A 13,443-nucleotide genomic window follows, 5' to 3' on the forward strand; every position below is an offset into this window, starting at 1 on the left:
ACCCAAGTTCCTAACCCACAGAAAATGTTTGATAAGAAATGTTCTTTGTTTGTTTAACTTTTCATTTTAATTAAATGTGCAGAATAAACTTTGATTAAATAAGTTTGTAATTAACAGTCAAATAATTAGGAACAACTAATGTACTAAATGAGTTTTACTTTTTTAGTTGTACAGATGATATTAATATTTAAAAGTGTTGGTTGATGGTAAAAGAATGTCAATTGCCCAATAAAGGTAAAAGATGAATGAACATGACCTTAAACAGAGTGTACTTAGTTGCGGATGATCCTCCCCCAACATAGAAACTCCCTGGACATTAATCAGTTCATCCACTGACTGGCAGATGGGCTATCCATTTCCTGACACCCTGGCCAACAACCCTAAATGGGTTAGCTTTCCATCACACCAGCAAAGAGCATCAGGGCACACAGTGTTCGCTTGCAGCTGGGATCCACTCCAGGGAACAAGGTAAATGGACCCTGAGGCAGCTGCGCCAGCCTGGCCTAGTCCCACCAGCGGTGTCCACACTGAGCATCACAGCACTTGCGGAAGGTGGTCATTGGCTCATCTGCAGGGCAGGTCTGAAGCTGCATGAAGCAGGCACAATGATGTTCACATTTGGGACCTATCTTTGCATAGAATCGGCATTCTCCAGGCAGCTGGTCCACCAAGCGTATCATCCACTTCTTTCAGCTTTGTATACATCCGATTTATTGCCTTGCTGGTGATATGCACTTAGGGACAGGTGTTGCGGACGAAACGGTGGCAATGCTGTCCATTCTCCACGATCAGCCCATTCCCACAGCCTGGGTAGAAAAGCAGTGTGACAGCAGACTCTGCTCAGAGGCTTCTGTCACCCCTATAGCCGCTTAGGCAAAAAATGTTTTAAGCTACTAAATTTTGGGATAATTTTTCCTGCAGTTGTAGAAAACATATTACTATTAAATTAATGGACATACAAATTATATATAATCCAGCATATTTCTGATAAATATGATACATGAAATAGTTACAAGCCTTGATTGAATATTAGCTACAAGAAAAATCTCAACAAATGTAAGAAAGCACAAATAGTGCATAAAACATGCATATGCAATGGATAATAATCATAAAGTAAACACTTATGTAGACACAAGGCAGGACAAGAAATAGATCATTGCCTGGACTAGAAGCCCTGTGTGTCTTCCCTGATCACTGGTCTTGGGGTAAAGGCTATCTTGACTTTTACACATGTCTTCACTTTTCTTTGTTTTACCACCTATGTGTGCACCATAATAGATGCACTCTTTAGTGTTTTTCTCTCTAGCTTAGCAATATGTCTCAGGTGGGATTCCTCACATGCAGAGGCAAGGACAGGGAGTCAGGTCTCCATGATTCGTGGAGCTTATACTCTGGTGAAGGACACAGGACAGGGCAGGGCCAGGAATTAAGCAAAGATTAGGTCTCGTTTCACCCTGATACCCAAGGGAACTCTAGAACATGAATACCATCACAGTGTTAGTCCTACTGAGATACTGTGCCAGCATGTCACTAAGAAGTCTTTGGCCAGGGTGTGCTGGGGGCAGGTACCCTTTAGGCCAAGGGCAATTTTATGGAGTAGGGGCCCGTTGTGAGCCACTATCAATCAATACATGCAGGAGCTAAGGTTTGGCCCATTAGCCTTGAAAAGGGAGTCTACACAGGCCAGTGTGTCCACTATCTATTATGACTGAGATTCAGCCTCACTGTATGTGAGCTGCAGTTCATACATTTTCACTGCCAAATAGTATTCTATCGTATGAATATATCATATGCTGCCAATGACCATTTGGAATGTTTCCAGATTTGCCTGTTATGAATAATGTCGCTTGGACTATTCTGAACATAATTTGTATTGGATGTGTAAAAGAGTATGTTTAAGGCATGTACTCAGGAATGCAATTGCTGAATCGTAGACTATGTGCATCTTCAACTTTATTGAATTACAAAAACTGTTTTCCAGTTTACACCACCACCAGCATTGCTCCACATCTTTGCCACTTTTTATTTTCACCATTCTGGTAAAATTGTAACGGCACCTCACTGAGATTTTAACGTATTTTCCTTGCTAATAATGATGATGTTCCACATCTTTTCGTACATTGGTTGACCGTTTGGAAATTGTCTTCTTATAAAACTTCTGTTCAAGTCTTTTGCCTAGGTTTTTCATGTCTGTCTTTTCTTATTGATTTGCAGATGTCCTGTCTGCTGTTACTTTGTCAGTTATAGTCATTGCAAAAATCTTTTCCCATTCTATAATCTCTCTTTTCATTCTCTCTATGATGACTTCTAGTGAATAGAAGTTTTTGTCTTATTAGAATCTAATTTATTAAGCTTTTCTTTTATGCTTAAGCTTTCTTATGTCTTGTTTGAGAATTCTTTTTCTAACCCAGAGTCATGAAATGTTTTCTATATCATTTTATAAAAGCTTTATAGTTTTGCCTTTTACCCTTGGATTTTCATCCACCTGTAATTTATTTTGTGTATGGTGTAATGTAGATATCTGATTTTGTATTTTACCATGTAAATAACCAATTCTCTCCAATTGAACTTTTTATGGAAATATTTATTCTTTCCCCGTAGATATTAAGTATCATCTCTGTCACATACCAAGTTTCTGAATTTGAATGTCTATTTCTAGTCTGTCTATACAATTCCATTGGCCTACTATCTTAGTTACTGTGATTTTACAATAGCCAGCACACTAAATACTTCCACCCAGTGCTTTTGCAAGTGCGCCCTGCTAATCTGAGTGCTTTGTGTTTCTGTATACATACATTTTAAAATAAGCTTGCCAAGTTCCAGCAGAAACAAACAGAAAAAACCTGCTGGGATGTTGGGATTGCCTAGATCTATTGATTACTTTAGTATATTCCCAGTTTATTTAGGCCTTCTTCAATGTCTCTTTGTAAACATTTCAATTTTTATTAAAATATAATGTACATACAGAAAAGTATACAAATTATAAGTAGATGGTGGAATTAATTTCACAAAGTAAACACCTAAGTAACTAGCACCCAGATCAAGAAACAGAATACTACCAGCCCGTACCCCTCCACAACCCCCCTTAGCTATTAACCTCACCCACAAAGGGTAACCACTTTCTTGACATATATTAATTTTGTCTGCTTTGGGGATTTATATAAATAGAATAACATAGGATATATTACTTGGCTTTTTTCATTCAACATTATGCTCATGAAATTATCCATGTTGTTCAGGTAGCTATGTTTTACTTATTCTCATTGTTGTAGCACGTTGTCTTCCACTGTATAAAATTACTATAATAGATTAATTCATTCTGTTATTGACAGGCATTTGAGTTATTGCTTAAAGGGGCTATTATAAATAGTAATAAGCATTGTTGTGTACATCTTTTGCAAACACATGCATTCATTGCTATTAAAGATATAACTGTGAATGTAAATGCTAGGTCATAAGCTTTGTCCCTAGAAAAGACTGCCAGGCTATCTTCCAGAATGGATTGTACTGATTTCTACAGCAGTATATGACAGTTCTAGTCAATCCACATGCTCACCAATACCTTATGTTTCCTTTCTATTTCAGTTTAGCCATTCTGAGACTATGTAGTGGTATCATATTGCTGTTTTAATTTGCATATCCCCAAGCTGCACATTTTCCTATGTTTATTGGCCTTTAGATATCCATGTCTGTGAGAGAGCTGTCTGTTTAAGTCTTTTCCCATTTATAAAAGGTTGTCTGCCTTTTGCTTATTGAATTTCATCGCCAGAATCTATTAGGTTCTTAAGCTTGGGGCTTTGGGCAGTGTGTGGCAAAATTTTGTACAGTGTGGAAATTTTAGTAAATCCAAATCTACTTGGTTCCTGGAACTCAATATGAGTCTTTAGATAATGTACCTAAAGCCATTGCAGGTGTGTTTCTGCTGATTCTGGCTTATGGCCTCCCACTTCCTGGTAAGCTTGCTGTGCTAACTATTCCTATCCCTGAAATTCTCTGATGCCCAGGATAATGGTGGCTTCATCAGCAAAGATTTGTATTCATCAGGACTTGCATCAGTCCAGAACTACTTTAAACCAATTCGGGGCAGGGGACTTTTTTGGTACCACAAAGGTGAGGTGTTACAAACTCACAGGGACTGCCCGTAGTATGTGGTCATAACTTCCCAGAGAAAGGGATTTTCTTTTATCTTTTCTTTTCTCCCTCTGTACTGTTCAAGGTCAAAGAAATTTATTTTCTTTACAGTCTTCTGGGGGTTAGGTTAGAGTCATAGTAGGTTTACTTCTGGTTCATTCTCAACCTGAGGAAGTAGCCCTTTGGGACCCTAACCTTATGGAGGAAGTTTCTTATTACACTTACCATCTTTACCAGAACTTGGATTTTAATTTCTAAATCTGTGGGCCCTGAGAGAGCATAAAAAAATAAAAAAACAAGTTTCCTTAATTGGCATATGTCTTCAGGGGCAAAAGTAATGTCAATGTTCTGTTTTCCCTTTAGATTCCCATTTTCATTTAGATTTGGGCCTGATAAATCCTTACTATCTTGTCTTTTTCATGCTTTTCAGACTTTTGAAATAGAACATACAATGAGAGAGAAAAAGCAGGATGCAGTATTTTCTGTGTATTGTACAGCAGACAAATCTGGAAGGACATATTTCAAATTAGAAATGAGAATCATATTAAAGTGGCATGATTGTGGAGAATTATTACTTTTGTAACTTAAAAATTGTAGCTAATTAAAACTCTGTTTTCCTGATTATTTCCAGAGGAGTTCATTCTCTTTTAAATGACACCACAATTTAACTTCAAAATTGGGGGAGGTGGGGTGCTAGAGTGATCCCTCACTGGACAACGTTATTTTACATACTTCTTTTTTTTTTTTTTTTTTTCCAGTTTTCTTTTTTTTTTTTTCACTCATATATTTTATTTTATTTTTATTTTTTTTCAGATTTAATGTGTTTTATTGATTAAAATATTACATTTGTGCCAATTTCCCTTCCCTCTGCTCCCCTCCACCCGGTGGCCCCCCTCCCTCCAGTTGTCCCCCCCTTTTAGATTATGTCCATTAGTTGTGCATACAGTTCCTCCCAACCTCTCTCCGTCTATTCCATTCCCTCCTACCTTGATCCCCAATTCCTATATCATCTCCCTCCCTTTCCCCATTCCCCCTCCCTGTTGACCTCCCCCCAATATGCTTCCCGTACCCACAGTTCCTCTTCCACTCTCGTTGCCTATTTAGTTTGCCTTTGTTTCATCTCCCTAGCTTCTGTTTTTTTTTAAACCAGTCCCTTTAACATCTCATATAACAGTGGTTTGGATCTAATGAACTCTTTCAGTTTTATTTTGTCCTGGAAACACTTTCTCTGTCCTTCTATTCTGAATGACAATTTCGCTGGATAGAGTATTCGTGGTTGTAGGTTTTGGATTTTCATTACTTTGAATATTTCTTGCCAGTCTCTTCTTGCCTGTAGGGTTTCCCTTGAGAAGTCAGCTGATAGTCTAATTGGGACCCCTTTGTACATAATTCTTTTCTTCTCTCTTGCTGCTTTTAAGATTCTCTCTTTATCTTTAATTTTTGACATTTTGATTATAATGTGTCTTGGAGTGGTTCTCCCTGGGTCCAGTCTCTTGGGAACTCTCCTTGCTTCCTGGACCTGCAGGTCTATTCCCTTCCCCAAGTCTGGGAAGTTCTCCTTTATTATATTTTCACTCAATTTTTCAAGTTCTAGTTCATCTTCCTCATTCTCTGGCAAACCAATGATTCTTATGTTGGGCCTTTTATAGCTGTCCCAGAGGTTTCTGATCCTCTCATTGTTGCTTCCCATTTCCTCTCGCTGCATTGGTTGACTGCTTGTTCCTTCTCCATATTCCAGTTTGTTGAAATGAACTCTGGATTTTTTTTTCTCACCATCTATCTCGTATGCGGTTTTGTTCCTTTCGTTATGAAAGTTTTTCACTTCTTTCTTATCTTTTTCCTGCTCTTTTGTGAATTCTGTAAGCCACCTGATAACAATGGCCCAGAACTGAGCCTCTGACAGGTTTCTTATCTATTCATCTGTCAGGTTCTCTATCTGCTGCCTGGTGAGCTGTGTCACCGGGATTTCTATAGTTGTCTGCCTCATTTTGACAGATGCGTTTTGTTTTCTTGGGCCGGCTGTCCGGGGCAGTGCCTGTGTACGCGTCACAAATCAGCGACCGGCGCCTGCCTGTCCGCGACCTATTTCGCAGCCCTGTGGTGCTTTCTTTGGGGGCGGGGGTCCAAGATGGATTCACACAGTTATTCAGCTAGGAGACCGGGATCCGTCCTCCCGCCCCCCTGGGCCTCACTGTTCAAGGCGATGCGGCGGCCGCTCTCCCCAGCTCCAGAGTCGCGCACCGCCAGGGGCTTGACCGCAGCCGGGATTCCTCGCCGCCCCGCCGCTTTTCCAGGTGCGACCGCAAACAGCACTGCCCTCTTTAACTCTTACCTGCCCAAATGGCACCGCTGGTTTATAACTTCATATGTTGGGCTTCCGTGTAGTTTTATTTTCTGGAATTTCTAGTTATCCTTTGTTTTGAAGTAGTTGTATTCCTCTATAGTTGTAGAGGGAGACCTAGCGTGTCCGTCTAAGCCTCCATCTTGGCCGGAAGTCTACATACTTCTTTATATTTCCCATTATAATTTATTCCCCTTCTACCCCCTCCCCACTGCAATCACCACCCTGTTGTCCATGTCCATGATGAGTCCTCTTTCCTTTTTGCTCGATTCCTTCACCACCTATCAATAACCAAAACTTTTGGCAAAAGCCTGCAGCCCTGATATTTTTATGTTGCTCCTCTAGAGGGAGCACAAGTGCTTAAAATACGGCATAACTGTAAATTCATCTGCTACAGCCGCAGGAGTCAAGAATTTTCTGAGCAACAATGGACTTCAAAGATAATCAATCTAGTGTGTTTTCTTTAGTCTCAGGGATACAGAAAACAATCTGTAACTATAAATGTTTGTTTCTATTATTAGTGCTGCTTTTAAATGACACAGATTTTCTTGAGTTGAGTATATAATCTTTTGAGTTCCCCATGGAAAGGAAGATGGTAAAAGAAGGTCAAGAGTGCAAATCATTCTCGAAGCCCTAATATTTCTATAATGAAATTATAATATAATAACTATCACCTGAAATTCCAAAGAATAGTGCTATGGGCCCACATAATGGTCCTTTTTGGGGGGTGTTTTTATTTTTTGATATCCTGTTGAAATTGGGTTCCACAGAACACCAAGATAAGGAAAGAATTTACAGCTTTGGTGTATGCTTAATTTGACTAGGGGTTTACCCAGGCAGAGCAAATCCGATCAAGGGGCCCTGAAATGCCAATTGCAAGAGGAAGTGGGGTTTGTTTAGCTTTGGACAGTCCTCAAGTTACATCTGGACTTAGCTAATCTTTAATTCAGAGTTCACTCTAAACTTTCTCATCTGTTTGTTAAATTTAAATTTCCATTAATGTACACAATATCTTTGTTGTAACCCAGTTTTGTCTCAAAGCTACTTGGAACCAAAAACAAAATGAAGAGCCACGGCTTCTCCAGAAGCAGTTATTCCTTGCTCCAAGTTTATATACTGAGATGGCAACCACAGATGGGGTTGGTAGGAGCCTGAGAACTCTTCTTCTAGTACTGGACATAAACAATGAAAATCTCAGATAATACAACAAGTCCTAATAGCTTACTGGTCTCACAGACAGAGGAGGAGCAGGTAGGACTGTTTCTCATGGTATCCAGAGGTGGAAATGGCCCATGAAACTCTTCTTTTGGGGATGGCTTGCTCAGAATCTTATTCCCTCTATTGGATGCAGTCTGATGGGTGAATGAACAGGCCAGGATTCTGGACTTGCATCCCAGATGTGGGACTTCTGCCCCAAATGGAGGTGCTATACCTCACTACCTCCCACAGGGGCCTCCTCAGGCATCTTCTTTGCACTTTCGGTCACCGTCTCCTTCTATTTATTATTATTAAAAAGGATGTGTGCATTCTAGAAAGTTACAAAAAACTAGAGAAGTACAACTGGAATAACACACTATATTCCTACTACTGAGAAATTGCCATTATTAACAACTTAGTGTATGTCCTTCAAAACATTTATGTGTGTGTATGTGTTACCAAAATGAGATGTACTATGTTGCGTTATCTACTTATTTTATTAAGATTCTCCAACTCTCCGTGTTAATACACTTTCTTGTCTGATACCTGATTGATATTCAAATTCCACAATTTGTTCCAAAAATGTCCTTTACACTTTATTTGTTCAAACCACAACTCAATTCACGACCATGCTTTGCATCTGATTGTGACATCCCTTGTCTCTTGATCTAGCACACTTCCTCTTTTTCCTTTTACATGAATATCACTTGTTGAAGGCACAGTCAGTTGTCCCACAGTCTGAGTTTGTCTGCTCGCCACCTTGTCATTCCAGTCAACTTGTTCTTCAACCCTGAAATTTAAATCTGAAAATTAAAACTAAAAACTTGATGCATTCAAGTTAGTTTTTGTTTTAGCTAGAATCTATCATAGAGGATGTTGTATTGTACTTCATGTTGCATTTTCATCATATCAGAGAAGATATGTATTGACTGAATGTTAAAATTTACCCCTGGGTTAAGGTTATTCTGAGCCTTTTATTGAACAATTAATACCTCTTGCATCCAATGAGAAAGTGATCTCTGTGGTATTACTTTGTGGCCTTATAAGAATGTCTACTTTCCATCAATTATGGATTTGAATATTTTAATAGCAACTGAACACCCTAAATCTGTCATTTTAATAGAGGTGACAGGATGATGATTTTTTAATTCTGTAATTCCTTCTATGTTTTTGGCTAGCATTCTTCTGTAAAATAGAACTTTCCCTCATCTATTTCAGCAATTTGGTTACTCTAAGATATATTTCTCATAGGAAAAAAGAAAATGTGAAAACTCAGAAGGGAGAGTGGGAGTTTAGTAGTGGAATTTTCCATGAGTAATCCTTTCTGTTTTAATCTTAAATAAAATAGAGCTGTTGTGTTAAATATAGTAATTATAAGTATAGATTTCATAGTAAAAGTGGCAGATTGTTTACAAAAAGGCTGCAATAATACCTCCCTCCCATGTGCACGCTTTGCTCATCAGGAGATGAGGTCTATTTCTCAGCCCTTTGAATCCAGGCTGGCCTTGAGACTGACTTTGACTAACAGAATGTAGTGAAATGATGGTGTGAAACTTCCAAGTCTTGGCCTTACAGCTTCTACTTTCACCTTGTTGGAACACCATGCTGCCACAAGAGCCAGCTCAGGCTAGCCTGCTGGGAAATGAGACAGGCCTTACCAACTGAGGCCTCCTCGACCAGCCACTCCCCAGTCTAACCACCAGGTGACTTCAGCCACTAGAATGAGCCCATTCAGACCAGCACAGAACCACATAGCTGAGTCCAGTCCAACATTGCTGAACCACTAATCATGAGAAGATAAAATGACTTTTAAACCATTAAATTCTGGAGTGATTTGTTACACAGGAATAGATAACTGATATACTTATCTATTAAATATTAATAGATAGGTATTAAATATTTATTATTTATTAAGATGATAACAATTTATTGTTTTATAATTGATCACTGATCTTTTAATAAGCCAAATTTTAACAAGTTTGATATTTATGAAGCAAAGTTGACAGTAGGGAATACATAATGAAACCTATTTTCTATGGAAAATTCACCAGTCATATATCTCATCTCAGTAAGTGTTTATTTTTACAGAAATTAAATCATATTATACATGGTGTTCCATAACTCACTTCATTCATTTAACACTGTAGATACCTACCGATACAAATAAATGCAGAGCTATATTTTTAAGCAGTTGCAAAATATTCCATTGAATAGGTACACCTATTTATAGAACTCCCTTCCACTGGACATTTAGTTAGTTCCCAAAGGTAACATATAAACAATACTGAAAAGAACTTCTTTATACTTACAACTTTGAGCATTTATCCTTTCAGTCTCTGTTTGTTCATCCATAAAATGAGAATATCTGACCCTTCCTACAGAATTTTTAAAATTAATGAGATATACAGCAAAGTTGTTAGAAAATCAGGTATTGATTACAGAGTGGTCCCCTAGCTGCTTTATATACTCGTCTGGCCCCACACATACTCATCCAGATATCGTTGTCTGTACTTCCTACGCTGTAATCCACATCTCTTGGCTATTCAGTAACTACCAACTTGTATTGCTTAGTCCCTTCACCTTTTTTACCCATGGTAGGAATGTATACATTAAATATATATGGTTTTTTATATGTCAACCATACTTCAGTTTTAAGAAAATACACATACTTTTTAAAAATTAATGAGATAATGTACATGAAGACTTTAACAGTTCAGGGGATATTGTAAACCCTTAATAAATTGTAGTCTTTTATTATTATTATTATCATCATCTCATTATGAGTTTCATTAGGGCAGGAACCATATTAGCATTACTCAGGACCTGGCTCAATAGTAAAATAGCTGACATCTGCTGAGTGATTCCTACGAGCCAGGCCCTGAATTTAATCACAGTCCATGAGGTAAGTACTGTCATATCCCCATATTACAGGTGAGGAAATTGAAGCACATAGAATGACGTAAGTTGTCCAAGGACAGAACTAAAATTTGAATTCAAGGCAATCTGACTTCAGAACACATGCTCTTGAAACTATACTGTTCTGCCTCAGTAAATATATGCCCTAAAAAATTGTGGCTGAGTGAATAAAATAATGGATTATAGTATTCTAAAACTAAAATTTCCAGGTCCCAGAGCATATACATATTGCAATATGTTATTCATTGTAATTTTAAGCTTTTTAAAAAGCAATATAAAATTATCAATATTATCACAACTATGGAAAACAAAAGTGCATAGAAGAAAAATGGAAAGAAACACAACAAAATGTTAGGAGTAGCCATTTTTGATGGACACATTCATGAGTGGGTTTTTCTCTTCCTTCTTTTTTCCAAAATTTCTCTAATGAATTGTTACTCTATACAAACAAATTGAACAACTATAGCCTTATTTTTGTGTTACACGTGCTTTACTGCCTTATAGTTCGTTCTATCCTCAGAAGCAATCCTCTCTGAGAGAACAGAATTTTCATAATTATATTGAGCTCTTTGTGCTCCACCAATCTTAAACAGAAATTTAAAATCACGGGTAATTTGTCTTCCTAACATTACTGGAGTGATTTATTTGATCTAATTCCTGGTGCTACCAAGCAGTGTTATGGATTTGCCTTTCTGATATTTTCTCTCTGAGGATGAGAGAACTGTGGTACTCTTATATCCATTTGTAAAACCATTTTTATTGACTCAGGGTTTTGAAAAGACTTTATCAAATTGTTTCTCAAACAACCTTGTGAGGTTGTAATAAATCCCATTAATCCTTGAATACACATACACATGTCTACATGAATGCAAAGGTATCTGGAACTAATTTGACATACCAACCTATGTATTTTTTGCCCAGTACTTCTTGATATTCCAGACTTTTCCCTAGTTTTAACAGCAACCAGGGCATTCTATGCTTACTGCCTCAGAGAAAGCACAATGTAACACAACACAGGCATCAATTCTTGGCTTATGACTTGAAAGACTAGGCCTAGTTGCACCACTTCTCCCCGCAACACCTTCCACAGGCTGTGAAGGAGGGAAGGTGATGTGCAAGTGAACACGAGAGCTAGGATGTTAATGCAAGGGTTTCCTAGATAATGTGGCTCTGTACCCCCAAAATGTCAGAAAGGTTTGAGGGAGCTGAGAGCATAGAAAACTGATGCTTCACTTCTCAGGTAGAAAGAGGACAAGCAGGAGATGATAGTGGATAATGAACTGTGCAGATCTGCAGCAGATGCTGTTGGTTGACTAACACGACTCCATTCCTTGCCTGTCTCTACTCTAGAAGAGGCTGCAAGTGTTCAATACCCCCTTTTTCAGCCTCTTTTAGAGCTAGGGGTTGGGCATTTTACCTAGTTCTGGCTAATGAGATGAGAAGGAAAGTCTTTTAGGGTGCTTCTGGAAAACTGTTTGCTCTCCTGATGAAAGATATAGGTACAAGAGAGAGCAAGCTCTCAGGTGCTGTCTCTCTCTCACCCTCTGCCTTTAAAGCAGACTTGATGTCTGGACCTGCTGGGCAGTTGTGGTGACTTTATATCATGACAGCTCGACTAAGCAAGATTTGTTTTCCAGAACGCTGCATGGTTTCAGGTTACTGTTCGCCTCAGAGAAATGTTGTGTAAGACCTGGAAGACAGCAGCAAAACATCAGGCCATGATTTTCATGATCTGAAGGACAATGCAGGGCTCCAGGCATGGCAGTAAATCTAGCACATTCTCACTAATCTGCTGGTTCACCTTGCTGGCATGAGGCTGCATCCAGACTCCAGCTCCTGCCAGATCTCCGTTTTCAGTCTCTCCAAGTCCTAAGCCAAGTGCATGTGCAGCTCCATGAAGGTGCCAGCTTCTTCTGCATTATCAAAGTTGGAGGTAGTGAGAGACACATGCAGATCCAGTCTATCTTTGAGAATTGCAGTTGTTCATAAATTCCATTTTGCCCCTGCAGGTTCCAAGTCTGTTCCTTCTCTCATCCAAGTCCAGCTTTCTACCCTGACAGCCTTCTGGCTGACCTGTGGTGACTTCAGCCTCAACACCAGAACCAAAGAGAGCAAACAGCCTTGCATAGACTCCTTAATCAACTCCCATGATCATTTAACCACTGTCCAACAGAACATCTGTGATAATGAAAGTGTTTTATATAGGAGCTGCCCAATGTAATCACTAAGCACATGTAGTTCTTGAGCACTTGACATGTACCTTGTACAACTGAGAAATAAGATTTTTATTCTTATTTAATTTTCATTCATTTAAATTTAAATAGCCACTTGTGGCTAGTGGCTACCATATTGAAGGGCATAGGTCTAGTGCTTAACAATAAATTTCTAATGCTTTATCACTTATAGTGGTTCTGTTCCTCTGGTTGAATTCTGACTGATACAGGCAGCAACTGGTGACCAGGTGGGGAAGAGCATGTAGACAGAAAGCCAACATGCTAGGAATAACAGGGCTGGAGAAAAGATTCCTGGGGAGGCTCACCAACCTGCCACTGTTGAACTTCTTATATGAGAAAAAGAGAACCCCCTTAGTTTGCCCTCATCCCCATTCCACTCCCCAGGCCAGAATTATCAATGTGAGCTAAAATACTCATGGGAGCAAGTAGGCTATAGTAAGGTGTGCTTTTCAGCAAGCACTCTTTCCTTTGCTCCAACAATGAATCTTTTCCCCTTGCCAGTTTCCTAGGCAGATCCTTTCACCTTTCTCTCCTCCTCCCTTCCCCAAGTGAATATGACCTTCCTTATAGAATATAATTATTCATGTTGTCTGTCAAACTGGATGTAAAAAAAAAAAAAAAAAA

The 13,443-nt window shown here is 38.8% G+C and overlaps 1 pseudogene; it reads right to left on the reverse strand.

Annotated features, from left to right (window-relative positions):
* Positions 1-503: 503 nt before the first annotated feature.
* LOC150016760 (DNA-directed RNA polymerase III subunit RPC10 pseudogene) lies at positions 504-7,740 on the reverse strand (annotated as a pseudogene).
* Between the last annotated feature and the right edge of the window lie 5,703 nt (positions 7,741-13,443).

The sequence above is a fragment of the Furipterus horrens genome, unplaced genomic scaffold (genome assembly GCF_987537825.1).
Source record: "Furipterus horrens unplaced genomic scaffold, mFurHor1.1.pri manual_scaffold_3, whole genome shotgun sequence".
NCBI lineage: Eukaryota > Metazoa > Chordata > Mammalia > Chiroptera > Furipteridae > Furipterus > Furipterus horrens.